At 36.8% G+C, this 10829-nt stretch overlaps 1 long non-coding RNA gene across 1 annotated transcript in view; it reads right to left on the reverse strand.

The window, feature by feature from the left end:
* Positions 1-5236, reverse strand: part of LOC145983862 (uncharacterized) — a 37893-nt gene extending 32657 nt beyond the window's left edge. The window contains exons 1-2 of the long non-coding RNA XR_014441268.1: positions 5114-5236; positions 1550-1688 (exon numbers count right to left, since the gene is read on the reverse strand). This is a non-coding gene — a long non-coding RNA (uncharacterized LOC145983862). The remainder of the gene's footprint in view (positions 1-1549; positions 1689-5113) is intronic.
* Positions 5237-10829: the final 5593 nt, after the last annotated feature.

The raw sequence follows: 10829 nt of genomic DNA on the forward strand, positions 1-10829 counted from the left end.
CAAAAAGCGAACCGCCTGCCAATTCACCGCGCTCTAATATGTTTATATGATTTATATTTATATATTGGTGGTCTTCATCAGTTCGTTTATATAGATTTCCGCAAAATACAACCATATCGAAATGTGTAATACACACATCGCCATCAGTTGAGAGATTTTGTTTGTAATGTTAGCATTTTCATGTTTCTAAGCCGAGAGGTGTGATCTTTAAAGGTATCAAAATTTTTAAAAAATACCTCCGCCCTCATTTCCCACTTAGGTGCTGAATTTCGAAAAGAAAACCTCCTCTTAGTGTGTGCTGACGTCATAAGAAAAAGACATCTCTAAACTTTCAGGTTTCTAACAGGGAATTCAATCCAGAGTAGATTATATAATACCGGAATTCCGGGACTAGGGATTCCAATTCCGGGATCCCGATCTTTGATGCTGACAAATAATCCTTCTTTCTTCTCTTCATTTTCGATCATTCCACGCGGCTACGAAATAGAGTTGATATGTTCCCAAAGCGGAAATGAAAAACGGATATATAGACTGTCATAAAACATAATGGAAAGAAAAAATAAAACAAGTTCTGCCGAGGGTAGGCAGTCTTGACACTAATCAATATTCAACAATATTATTATTTCCTTTTTCACCTGAATTACAAAATAATAACTGGCGTATTAAAACAATGTAATTACGTTTTTTTTTCTGGCTACATCTGGGCAAAAAAGATGAGACAACATAATTTTATTATGAGAGGATTTTTTATTCTGGTAAAGTAAACAGTGCTAAATTAGTAGTAATAATTAGGGGATGGATTTTAAGGTACAAAAGATCGTCGGGAAATGGAAAAAAAGGTTCTGAAAATGTTTTCAAAAGGTGCTGCGAAAATGTCTTTATTCAATGCTCTGTTTTTTTCTGCGCCTTCTTTATATAATGCGCGCGGACCGCATAGAGAACTGTGTATATAATGAGCGCGGACCGCGTAGAGAACTGTGGTTCTGCTGAATAGGTTGTGTTGAAGTTTGTGGTTTCTCTCGCGGGTTTTGCTACATTATCTTGGTAACTATTGGGGCTGCAGTGATTATAATTACACCATTTTATAGCTCTTGTTCTGCTCTACAAAATGAGACTATTGGATTTTATGTAGCTGCTCAAGAAGAGTGAAAATAATTTATTTTGGTGTCCAATTTTAGTAATAAAACATGAAAACAAGGGAAAAGGTGCTGAAGCATCAACGATGGGGTAAAAAGAGGGATAAATATGCTAATCTCACGAAAAGGTGCAAAAAGGTGCCAAAAAGTGTGTTCATTTTACCTGATTTCATATCTCAAACGATCGTTATGAAAACAGCTAAATTTTTGCAAAGGTGCTGCACCTTAAATCCGTTCCCTAGTAATAAGTGCAGATTTGGCGAGGGTAAGGTAAAAATCCTGGAATTCGTGATCCCGTGATTACATTCCCTAGTTTCTACGTCAATTGGTTTGGGCTATGCGTTAATGAGTCAGCGAGTGGGGACAGGCTATTTTATGTACTAAGATGAAAAATAATTGTTTTGAAAACTTACCGGAAACGGAACTGAGGGAGTTGCGGGCGTAGCAATGAGGGCTGAGGTAGTCTGACGTCATATTCTTTTCATCGTTGTCCACGTGTTCACGTGTGATTCGAATCAGGAACCCAGCTAGCGCCGGATTCTCCGCCAAGCTCTGAAAAATCGAAAAAAGAGTGATATTACACTAGATGTCACTAAATGTCACAAAACTAGGGTGGATAAAAATCATGATTATTTTTATTTCAATCGATTTTTAGATAAACACGCTTAAAATTGCACGTATATTTTCTTTTAGGCACCGTACATATAGATATGTATTCTATTTATGGAAAGGCTCTTTCTGGCAAACCGCACTGTAAAATATTTTACCAGTTTGATTAAAGTAAATAGAAAAAGTGATCCGTTTGAGATGTCAGAAAAGTAAACCTTTATACACAAGAGGTTAATGTACAGGGTGGGAAATAACCTTTTGCTAGGGGTCTGCAGGAAAAAGTAACAACAATTAAGGAATTATGGTAATACCAAATGTTTACTACGATAATTGTGGTTACAAAAACAAAATTAAAAGTTAGTTCACGACAAAGAACCTTGCTTCAAGGCAAATGATAAAACCAAGACCTTCTTCGGCGAAGTGGCATTAACTTCACCGGACCTGAATGCTGCGGAACACTTTGGGGCTATTCTAAAGGATGCAGTTGAGTCCTTGATGATAGTGGAACGCGGACCAGACCGCTATTCCCGGCCAACACTCCTTGCACATCTGGAACAAGTCCTCCGTGACATGGAATATGGACTTGTTTGCGAATCCTTTGAGCTCCTACCCTGATCGTCTTCGTGCTGTGAGAGAAGCAAACGGCGGACATACTAACTTTTAATTTTGTTTTTGTAACCACAATTGTCGTAGTAAATCTTTGGTATTACCATAATTTCTTAATTGTTGTTACTTTTTACTGTGGACCCCTAGCAAAAGGTTATTTCCCACCCTGTACGTATCTCCGAGCAGTTTGTTGCTCGAAACTTACATCCTTTGTGAAAACATTACAACAAACTGCTCACAGATACGTACATTAACCTCTTGTGAATAATGGTTTACTTTTCTGACAACACAAACGGATCACCCGCTTGTACTAGTATATGAACCTATTTTGGAAAAGTTTGTGTTTTAATGAAACTATAATAATTTCAAAAACTCTTCTTACAGTGAAAATAAAACATTCTGGATGTACTATGTAATTGTTAACTTAAAATATTTAATATAGTATTTGTAGCTGAATTTTGGCGATCAAACTATCAAGGATAGTTTGGAAAATATCAGCTGCCATGATTATTTAAAGCTTATCATTAAAGCTTAATGATAATTACACTATTTATGGTTCATTTGGATTGATTTGGTGTTTTAAGTCCACTTGATGCACATTAAGGCTAATCGGGACTGGACCTACAGTTTAAAGTGGGATCCGAACCACTATGTTCCTCCACCGGGAATCGAAACCGAGACCCCTTGATTACAAGGCGACGACGCTAACACTGCGCCATCTGGGAGGCCTCTATTTACGGTTCAACATGATTAGTATTTTGTATATTATTCTACACAATTTTTTTTATTTATTACTACAAAAATTATTGAATTTTAAATCAAGATAAATTTAAGTGTGTTTATAATAATATAATAAAATATAATCCTGTGCGTTACAGTACATGAAGGGCCTTGGACTATTTATGGTTCATTTGGATTGATTTGGTGTTTTAAGTCCACTTGATGCACATTAAGGCTAATCGGGACTGGACCTACAGTTTAAAGTGGGATCCGAACCACTATGTTCCTCCACCGGGAATCGAAACCGAGACCCCTTGATTACAAGGCGACGACGCTAACACTGCGCCATCTGGGAGGCCTCTATTTACGGTTCAACATGATTAGTATTTTGTATATTATTCTACACAATTTTTTTTATTTATTACTACAAAAATTATTGAATTTTAAATCAAGATAAATTTAAGTGTGTTTATAATAATATAATAAAATATAATCCTGTGCGTTACAGTACATGAAGGGCCTTGGCTTACCTACCGACTGCCGGTCTCCCTCCCACGCTTTACAGTTTACATATTACATTTTCCTTTCATATAAGCTTCACCCCAGCAGTACACAGACTATATATTTTCCCCTTGCTTTTCCTATCTTCTTAGAGCGTAATAAACATCATTGAATGATTATGAGATTAATATACTTTTACCAAACGTGATTCTGATATATACAATTACTTATGTACATTATTCTATAAATTATTTATTGAAAGTGATTTAAATCCGTGATTTTTTTTAATGACCTGATTTAAAACAATCCACCTTGCACAAAACACAACACAAAATGTTAGGAAAGGACAGTGATGGAATTTTCCAAGCAATGTCCCTCCATGTGTTTCATTTTAAATTTTGTTATTAGCGTGCAATAACTCTGGCCTAATGTCACAAATGCAGCGTTCGATGTTCAATCTTAATGCATCAAGGGTTCGTGGTCTGTTTGCATAGACTATAGATTTCAAATAACCCCACAAAAAGTAATCTAAAGGTGTTAAATCACAATTTCTTGGAGGTCAACTAACAGTTGCATTTCTTGAAATTATCCTTTCACCAAACACTTGTTGCAATACGTCGATAGTGGCATTAGCAGTGTGACATGTGGCACCGTCTTGTTGGAACCACATGTCCTCCAAATCAATTTCATCTAAATTTGGTCACAAAAAATCTGTTAACATCAATCGGTACCGCTCACCAGTCACTGTAACTGCATCTCCTACCTCGTTTTGGAAAAAAATAGTCTGATGATGCCACCATGCCATACAGTGGCCTTTTGCGGATGCAAGGGCTTCCCGTGAATTTCTTGTGGATTGCTTTCAAACCAAAAACGACAATTTTGTTTGTTAACATATCCACTTAACCAGAAATGAGCTTCATCTGAGGAGATAATATTTTTGCCCAAAATTATGATCTGTTTCAAGTTTCAAAAGAACGTATATATTCATAAAAGTTTTGGATAATAACCAAACGTTCTTGAAGAGTGTATTTAGCCATGATGAATTGTCACAGTATATCTACTAAACACAAATGACAACTAGTGAGAGTTATGACATTTGAAGCATAGTTGCCAGTTCATTTCAAAATCATATCATTCCTATTGGAAAACCCTAAACCTAGTCTGGCCATTAATACTGTTAAAAACTTTCGGCTTGGACTGTACATCCGGTAGTCAGGCTCATGAACCATGCGTGTATCTTCTTGTATTTAACATGGAGCAGGGCGAATATGAAAACAGAGTGGCCGTAATTGTTCTGCATATTGTTAGAAAGTCACCCACTGAGATTGTGTATCTATATGTAAGTGTAACATACTAAAAGAAAATTAAAAACTTGAAACCATATTCAACTTATTCACAATTCCTCGCGTTCAGCCCACCTTGTTTCTCAAAAGTTAGCGCCACTGAAAAGCAACATTTATCTACACCTTATATTTAAGTGGAATTAAACAGTGACGTTTTTAAAATATCAAACCAGGTGAACATGGAAGTAAGTCACTTACCTCTTCGTGTTGTCCGTTGCAATCCATCTTGAACGGACCTCCTATGTACCCTAGGACCTAGAATTCTTTCATGGGAAACTCTGACCTAGTCTCTACTTCCTAGTCTCGATTTCACAGCCACTTGAAACCTGAAGAAAGAAAATTCAATTATGATTTTAATACCCAATTTGACGGCTTGATTTATAAAATACAATATTGCACATTTCCTTAACAAGACTGTTTTACTAAAGTTTATTTTTATTGCCTTATTAATAGAAGATAAAGAAGCATACATAATATTAACTTCAGAACAATAAATTTTCTCTCTTGTTGAATCCATAATTAGCAAACTAGAAAAATACATATCGCATATAAATCTAAAAAATATTCTCAATGCCACCTAGTGGCATAATAATGAACCATAACATAAATCGCAAAATTGCGCGTGCAATGTTCTATTGTAATAAAGACTAATAATATTTCATAACATAGTAGTATTCAATTATTGTCCAAACATGCATTAACAATTTTTTCTCAATGTTTGAGATGTAATAATATCCCACTGAACGTTTCTCTAATGAAATCACGATAATTATAACTTTACTGAAAGATTTGGATGGATTAATTCTATCAATTAAAAGTGGGATTGACAAGTATTACCAAGCAAATTGTCCATCACCAGCTTTATTCTCTTTAATTTCAAGAATTGAAACAGCACTCTTAACAAGCTGTGGACAACCTTTGCACCAACATGCGTAAATATACATTCCTTAAAACACATGCAATACAAGTGAAAATAAGTAGAAATAGTCATGGACAATTTGCCGAGCAATATTTTGTGAATACCACTGTACAGTGGGATCCATGCGTATTACCGTGCAAATTGTCCATCACCATGTTCGTGCACTTTATTTGACGCAATAAGAGCTTCAAGAATTAAAAGAAAACTCAAAACAAGCTGTTGACAACTTCTGCACCAGCATACATAAGAATCCATCGCTTAAAAACACACAGGATGCAGTGGCGGATTACCAACTAGGCCCACTAGGCACGTGCCTAGGGGCGGCAACTCTTGGGGGCGGCAAATCTTTGTTCCAGAATATCAAGAATAATAAAAAGTGTCTTATGATCACAGTGACAATATAGACCTATGAAACCAATGTTTCAAATCAACGGTTTGCAACACTTTCGCTTCATACGAAAGAAACCTTGATGTATCGGATTTATGTGTTATCAAGAAATGTTTCGTTGCTCTACCTCCTTCAGGCGCCAATCAATTTGTTTTTAACCCGTGCTGTGGCTTTTATTGCTTACAATGACAATGCAAGCCGACCAGCCTTTGTTGATTTGTTTTTGTAAATACATACCACTCGATCTTCCACTAAGCTTTTGTTAATGGCCAGGCAGGAAAGAAGACTGATTGTTTGAAACTCGCATCTGTAACAATGCCAGTCTTAAAAAAATAAACACATAAACACTGCTGATAAGTGAGTGAGTGAGTGCAGCTTTCGCGTGGACCGCAACTAGTTTTTGTCTTACTGGATTCTCTGGCAGGTGCATTCAGTTTGTCGCTAGTGCGTTTGCGATTTGGTGTTTTTTTTTTATGCAGCAGGCAGCATGAAGCAAAAAAAGTTAAGTGGGGCGGCTTATCGTAAACTTGCAAACGAAAAGCGTGAAAGAGAAGCAACCTTACAGAAAAAGCTTGGTATAGTGGACACGTTTTTTAGGCGAAAGGAACAAGTGATTTCCGAAAGCAGTCCAAAAATTGAAGTGGAAGCGGCTACATCGAGTGAACTCTGTGAAACGCAAAATGTCGGAAATATTGTGGGTTTAGTGGAGGAAGAAAGTGCACCTGAGGTAGTGTCCCCTCAGTTCGTAGGAGTTCCTGATTGTGACGGTGAGAGTGCAAATTTCGTTAGTGACGATCCTGCCGAGTGGTGTCTGAATGAGTCTACAATTGACATTCTTCTAAGACGTGGAATTAATCAGAATGCTGAAAACGATTTTTCTAAATCGCAAAGACTCATAGCAGGTAAGACAAGATTTTTAAATAATAGTGTTTTTTTCGTAAACTTGTAAATGGAGAATCAATTTTGCGTAATTATTTGGTATATTCGTGCAGCACTGGTGCCGTTTATTGTGCATCATGCAGGTTGTTCAAGGGCAAGACAAACATCGCAACTCACGGCATTTCAGACTGGAAAAACATTTCAAATATTCTATTTTTTTATAGCATCACACGAAAATTCTGAAGAACACAAAAACTACGAGTTGGCACTCTAACCAAGGCAGAAATCTGTTGGGACCTTGGGGAACCATTTTCAATCACATATTCAGACGGAACTTACGTACTGGGTCAGTGCAAATAAGTTACTACTTTTCTTTTGAGAAGGGCGCACATTAAGTTTGTGCCTAGGGGCGGCGAGGAAGCTTAATCCGCCACTAACAGGATGTAAGAGAAAAATAATGAAAATAGTCATGGACAATTTGCACGGTAATACTCATGAACACCACTGTACACTTCTGTTCACAAAAAGTGGCACACTCGTTTGAGTTGAAGTCCAGCTTCGTGGCCGGAAGTACAGCCGAAGCAAGTGTTCGGAAAGCAGCAGTGTTGCTTACTATCAATCAATTTAACCATATGCAGGGAATTTTGTGTCTCTCAGACTCAAAGAAAAGGGCTAACGGAAAGATTGCAGCGTAAATATTAATTAACTGGAATTTCCACGTCTACAATCAAAGTAATGTAAATGTGAAATATTCCTGAAATTTATTTTATAAAAGAAACGCAATTTTGACGTTCGTGACGAAGTAGTTATCACAATTCGTTAGAATGCGAGGGCCCCGGATTCGAATTTTGCCTGAGCTTGGGTGTTCTTCATCGTCGCGAGTAGCCGAAACTGGAAGAAAAGCAACACTAAATAACAAAAAGGAAAAACTGCAATAAGAATAAGCAAGACAGAAATAGTGCTGTTGCAATTCCTGAAAATGAATGCAAAAAAAAAACTTTCGGAAATAGTGTTATCCTAGTCCAGGAGAAGCCTTGAACAATAAATAAACTCCTTCCCCATACGCTTTGGCAAACAGAATCGCAAAGTTTGCACTGAATATGCGATGGGAAAAATAATAGAAATCCTAAAGCAAGATGAGTTTATGTCACAGCCAGGGGGGCACAGCAGGAGGTACCCCCCACCCCACATCAGTCATCCAGGCTATTAAAAATAAGTCAAAGGTTGTCCTCTCATTTAACTTTAACAGTAAATGGAATTTTTGTAAAATAAAAATTGTCGGGCTTAACTTGTTTTACACGTACACGTTGGCTTCGTAATGGAGCACAAAAATAGAATTGTGACTCTCGTAAAATTCTTACCGAATGAATGAATGTCTCCGTAGATTCCAGAATAATGACTCTTCATTTTGAAATAAATAGTTTAAAATTAAAATAAAAAATTATGTGCCGTTGGTTAATGAGATTCGTCGTCACATAGCAGAATCCACTATATTGACGGAAACTAGAGAACGGTTATCATTTAGGGTTGCAAACACACAAAAGCACGATTTCCCAAGGTCTTCATTAATTTTCATGCACAAGCGTCACTTTTATTTTGTCAGCAATGTGTACAGCATATGAACCCTATCTGATGAAGCGTATTGCTTTCAAAGTAATGTAATTAGCGAGAAGCGACATCAAAATTTCGAGCTGGACAGGAAAAGATGCAATCTTAATGGATAAATTACTCGAATAGCTTGGTTTCTTCACCGTGGCTTGTGGCCATGTCGGTTGAAGGCCAACTTTGTAAGCTGAAATCCTAGGTTCGAATCTCCGTGTCTCCAAAATATTTTTCTTACCAAATGGGTGCTACATAATGTATTTAATTCTCGTCACACCAATTGCAGCCTGAAACTTTGTTATTGTTTGCGTGCCAATAAGAAAATATGTATTGAAGCTATTACTCATTCAGAGAACGTGACTGTTACTCGAGATTACTTGAAATTGAGATTTTTTTAGTTGCTGCTAAGCCTCGATATTTACAACAAGTGCTAAAATTGAAAATTGTTGTGTGATAAACCACACCGTTAATATTCTGAAAAAGAAAACCACTGAAATTAAGTGAGTAAGTTGTGAGGAACATCAGCAGATGTATTTTAAGATGTTCCGTCATTCACCTGTCACTCTCCTCGTTTTATACATAGATAGATATTTAGAAGTGACCCACTCGATGAATGCTCGCATCTTAAGAGTAATTTTCTGATGGAAAAAAAAGAAAGCCTGGTCCAAATTGAAAAGTCAAGACGTGCGCAGATTGTAGATGATTACACTGGGGAACAAAAAAAGATTTTATTTTGTGGCATAAAGTTTAATAACAGTTTCAGCACACAAAACAACTGTGATTGCCAATTGTATGATTGGTTCAGTTGAATTGACTCCAGTTTAAAAAATACACACACCATGGAAAATGTAGGAGGTAAAATTACTCCACGCTTTTCTCGGTAATATCAAAATTTGATAATGGGCTGAAATTCCCATTAAGAAACTTATTAATATATTTTTAAATTGTTCCTAGGCAACTTATGAAGCATTACTAGGCAATATATCTCCTATGTTTGTGGGATAGTCGTGCGAGTCGTGCTAGAGAAAAGCATTGGACGATAAAAGTTTGGCTTCCAAGGGAAAATATTACAGTGGGAAAAGCTAATATCAATCATGAACCGCTGATAGATAGGGACAAAATCACCCTTCCGCCAATGCATATTAAACTCGGTTTGATAAAACAGTTTGTCAAGGCCTTAGATACAAGTGTTGATTGTTTCAAATATATATGCCACACTTTTCCAGGACCAAGTATAGAAAAATTGAAGGCAGGAATCTTTGAAGGACCACAAATTCGTACACTTATAAATGATGCCAATTTATCTGAGGCCTGGCTGAGCTTTGTGTCCGTCGTCAAAAACTTTTGGGGGAATCACAGAGCAGAAAACTACCGCGATATAGTTGGAAATATGTTGAAAAATTTTTAGAAATTGGGAGCTAATATGAGTGTGAAGATACATTTTCTACATAGCTGCATTGACAGATTCCCTGAGAACCTTGGTGATTTTAGTGAAGAACAGGGAGAAAGGTTCCATCAGGATATAAGGATAATGGAAGAAAGGTACCAGGGACGGTGGGATCGCCACATGATGGCCGACTACTGTTGGAGCTTACAGAGGGATTGTCCTAAAAAGCAATACAGCAGGAAATCGTATAGAAAACGTTTTACACAGTTTGTTACTTCATTGTGTACATATTTTCTTAATTATTATGATCATAGGCCTATATAAATTTATATTTATAATAATTATTGTAATCACAAAAACAAATATTAAATTGTTGTTGGAAGTTCATTTATATGTATGTCTTATGTTTCCGCCATTTTGATTTAGTTGCATTTATTTCATAAATTAGAGCCAATTCAGGAAATATATTATTATATCATTATTCAGCAGCATGAAATCGCCCTAAATTAGCTCTCAAACACTGTGGCGCAATTTCACTGTTCCCCAGTGTTATCAGAAACAAACAGAATTAATCAGTAACTACAATTATTTACCTAAACATCACTCATATGGCACTTATGGCACCCCTCCTGAAAGTGACTATGTCCCGCGGGAAACAGCAGTGTCAGTTACTTTCTGGAGCAAAGAACAGTAGTGAGTGAGCGTGGGAAGTCTTTGGGAAGGCCGCGCAGTTTTCTTC

This window comes from Lepisma saccharinum, chromosome 1, assembly GCF_977018435.1.
Source record: "Lepisma saccharinum chromosome 1, izLepSacc3.1, whole genome shotgun sequence".
Lineage (NCBI taxonomy): Eukaryota > Metazoa > Arthropoda > Insecta > Zygentoma > Lepismatidae > Lepisma > Lepisma saccharinum.